This window comes from Coptis chinensis, chromosome 2 (genome assembly GCF_015680905.1).
Source record: "Coptis chinensis isolate HL-2020 chromosome 2, ASM1568090v1, whole genome shotgun sequence".
NCBI classification, from domain to species: Eukaryota; Viridiplantae; Streptophyta; class Magnoliopsida; order Ranunculales; family Ranunculaceae; genus Coptis; species Coptis chinensis.
The window spans coordinates 53,972,836-53,976,887 of NC_141457.1; the positions used below are offsets into that span (position 1 = coordinate 53,972,836).

The following is a 4,052-nucleotide window of genomic DNA, read 5'->3' on the forward strand; positions in this document are numbered from 1 at the left end:
TCGTAGAAAGGATGGTTCGATCATCAATGACGTGGACAAGCATTCTCTTATTGATATTTTCAGTTAGTATTAAGAAAATGTTTTTCGTTATTGAGTAGAAGTGTATGCTTTTGTTTTCTGAATTAGACTATTGACAAACATTCTCTTGTTGATGTGGTCAGTTAGTGCAACAACATTGAATTTTCTATTTGGTTGTTATTGTGATGTACTTAAGTTAAAATTTTATTATTTCTTATGCCTAAGTTGATATCCTATCAAGTTCTAAATTGATGGTGGTCAAATAATGGTATTTGATACGAGGGAAGGATATGGTACGGACGTACGGTGCTAGTGCTCCAAGTTTGTCATAACTGTGTTTTACATTGGGTGCAGATAAGTTTCTTTCTTTATTCATTTTTGTGTTTCCATTGCTATTCTGCGGCAAGTGTTTTCCTTCAACTCAATTTGGTCATTTAAATGATCTCTTGTTGCATATGCTGTTGATTTAGTCTGGTCTTTGTATATGGTTATGCTGATGTTATTTTGTAGTCTTGTACTGTAGTGATGTTACATTGGGCTACAGAGCTGTTTCAAAAAAGAACATCATTGATATTACTATCTTGCTCATCACGTTCCTATTAGTGATATGGTGACGACAAGTGTGGAATCTGCAATCAGCCAGGGCATACAAAGCCCACATACCCAGATTTACATCCAGAAGTTGGGGGTAAGTGGCTACATTTACTATCCCATAAATTTTTCCGATACAAGTAACCATATTGCTGAAGAGTTAATATTTGTAAATGTGTTGCACTAGTATAAATTTTGTTTCTTAGTAAGGAAAATGTTATTTGTGTGAATTAGGTTCAAGTGTGGAATCTGCAGTCAACCAGGTCATACTAAGCGTTGGTGTACATCGTTGAATCCTCAAGCACAAGGTTAGTCGCTTCTTTCCAATAATCTTTGTTAGGGGATGTAGTTTATCACCGTTGCATCAAGGTTTTTTTTCTTTTATGAATCTCTCCCGGTCATTAACAAAACAAAAATGGTGTGCAACTATTTCTGTGAATAGCTATGCGTGAGCACTTGGAGTGCTAGCCAAGAACTTGGTTATGGTGTTCCCATTGGTGAGACTTTCTACCCAGACACACTTTCTTAAAATGTTGCCAAGTGTGAAACTTGGTGTTTTCTCGAGAATACCGAGTAATAAATTTTATTTTGCTTTATTTTGTTTTATGCCCCTGTATTTCAATGTTAATGTCTCGAACTTTGATTGCTCGTATCACATGTCTTTCTCTTCCTATTCATGGAATCAAAATCAATATTCAAATTTGGCGTTTTTTTTATTTTTAGGTCTTGGGGCTGTATGGAACAAAGCAAAGGTTGAAGCGAGGTTCCATTGTGGTCTGTATTTGGTCTTGGCACCGTTGGTCTTGCAATTAAGTCAAAACACTTTGTTTCATATTACCTTCTAATACTACCACGGGCTATAGTTAGTGTTATTTATTCTTTATTTCTTTGTTTGTTTTTAATCCAATAGGTTGCAGAAGGTGTAAAAGCAGGTGGTGCTTGATTATCATTGGTGTTGACATTGTGACAAGAAGTCCGATATTGGTACATCACTACATCTATGACTCTATTTTATCACATTTATCACTGCTTGAAATAATATTCATCTGGAGCTTGATCTGAATAAAAAATCCCGACTATGATCAGTGCTGCAATGAATTTGGCCACCCCTAGAATGCTCATATAACAGAATTGAATACATGCTTTTCAATTTTCATCTACCTCAACCTGAACATATTTCATTCACAAGACCAGAAACTAGGAGGGAATGATGTGTATTGCCGTATTACCTTCCTTGTTCATAATCCACAAATATCTTACTTCTTGAACTGTTAAATATCTCCTAACCTCGTTCACTCGCTACTTTCAGGGTAATTTTAGACACATTATAGAAAGTGAATTGGAGCTGATAATTGAGTACAATGGCTGAGTTGTTCAACATGGTCTGTTTGGTACGGAGATCATTGCATACTTTTATGTTTTTGGAAGGGATTGACGCCCTTCCCTTAACAAAAAACTTATTGCTCCTTTTTGGAAACAAATAAGTTTCCATAAGATGGTTATGGTGGATGACTAAGCCCTAGGTTGAACCTTTTGTTTGTTTTTGTTTGTTTGTTTGTTTGTTTGTTTGTTTTGTTTTTTTTTTCAATCCGTAAAAGTGAATAATTCCAAAAAAAAAACCTTATATGATTTAAAACGAATAGGATAGGTGGTTGTTACAACAAAAGTAGGTCGAGATTCGAGAAAACCTACGAGTACAACAAAAGTAGGAAAATTGAATATCAGGTGTCTACCTCTGTAACAGCTATAATGAATAGGATAGGTGTTTGTTACTTAACAACTCCTGCCTCAAAAAACAAGCCCAGACTAAGTGGTGCATTGTGTTGGGGTTGTTGAGTTATGTTGAGCTTTCAATTTTCATTGGTTTCATCGTTGGATTTGTACTAGGTGGTTTATACAAATACAACTTCCATATAATTGAGTGTGTTGCTCATGTGTTAACTTCCATGTAATTGAGGGTGTTGCTCATGTGTTTGCACTTTTGGAATGAGTTTGATGAACTCGTTTTTTCACTTTTTATTTTGGAACTTGCTTGATTTTTTAAGTTAAAAATGTAGGTAAATAGATTATTCATGGGAGGGAATACAAACGAACTTGGATAATGTTTTTCTCTATATTACGATTGTCCGCATTGTATGCTTTATTGAGTCTTGATAAAATTGCGATAGGATCCGGTCTTAAGTAATGATACCAATTTGTTGCAACTATTTCCATGTGCAGGAGCCTTTTGTTCTGTCCCCAAGGACACTATCTTGGAGGCTCTGAAAGTCTTACTTGGTACTCGACTTGTTGAAAACGATTCAAATGTGAGCAAATTTTATCTCGGTTTTTCATTATTTCCATTTATCTAACTCCCTTACTGTTTTTTGGTATCTTCAGATGTCAGAAATCACCTTGTTTTGATCCATTGCAAACGCGGCAAGGTATGTCCTATTATCATTGTTGGTAGTTATTCTTATTTTTAAGAAGAATATGGTTTCCTTTTTGACCGAATATAGAAACAAGTTCATAACCGACTATGTCTTTTACTTTCCTAGGATGAGCACAAGTGTTAATTGCTGTAGGAGTGGCTTTTGGTAATTTCCTCGAGGAGCTAAAGCAAGCAAGGAAGGCTTTTGAATTAGATGAAGAGAAGCTAACTACTCTGCCAGATTGAGATTGGAAATTTAGATTCGATTCCTACTCTTGGAGCTCTGTTATGTGCTGACTCATATGTTGATACTTCTTATTTTCAGCATTGTAATTAAGAATATCTAGACAGATGTACAAGTGTAATTGCTTCTGTGTATTTTTACCCAGACTTGTTTTTTAACATTGAACAAGTTTCTCTCCAAATTGAGCCTTTGAAATTTTTTATGCTTGCTTTGGAATAAATTGTTGAATATAAGCACACCATCTATGATTCTGCTGAAAACTTCTCGCAGGAATTCTTTACCGATCCTTGAAAAGATATCTAGAGAAAAAGAATTGTGAACAGCTCATGCAGGAATTCTTATGAAGTTCGAGTAGCAAGATCTCTCTTTCAATTACAGTGTTCAAGCCTACACTTCTTTGTTCAAGTACCATACTAAAATGAAACACTCCAACTTTAAGAGCTCCATTGTAGCACTACTCATTGGATTGTGCTTTGTCCAGGCACTTTTAAGATACATTTTTTCCTCATTATCACTCTTGCCTTTTCCACTTGATCCCATTTACCTTGTTCAGCATAAATATTGGATAGTAATACATAGTTGCCAGAATTCCACAGCTCGAGATGTATTAGTTTCTTGACTGCGTGTTATGCAAGTTCTAGATGTCCATGTACTTTCGGCAAGCGAAAGCAAATTGCACCCCATATATAGCAGCATTTGGCATCATTGGCATTCCTTTAATTAACTCTAGAGCCTCCTTTACACACCCGGTGCGACCAAGAAGATCAACCATGCATCCATAGTGCTCAA

General features: G+C 35.7%; 1 long non-coding RNA gene across 1 annotated transcript; it reads left to right on the forward strand.

Moving 5' to 3' along the window:
- The first annotated feature begins 2,792 nt into the window (after positions 1-2,792).
- Positions 2,793-3,444, forward strand: LOC147516611 (uncharacterized). Its single transcript, XR_015213706.1, has 3 exons — positions 2,793-2,886; positions 2,989-3,032; positions 3,147-3,444. It is a non-coding gene; the product is annotated as an uncharacterized LOC147516611 (long non-coding RNA).
- The last annotated feature ends 608 nt before the right edge of the window (positions 3,445-4,052 follow it).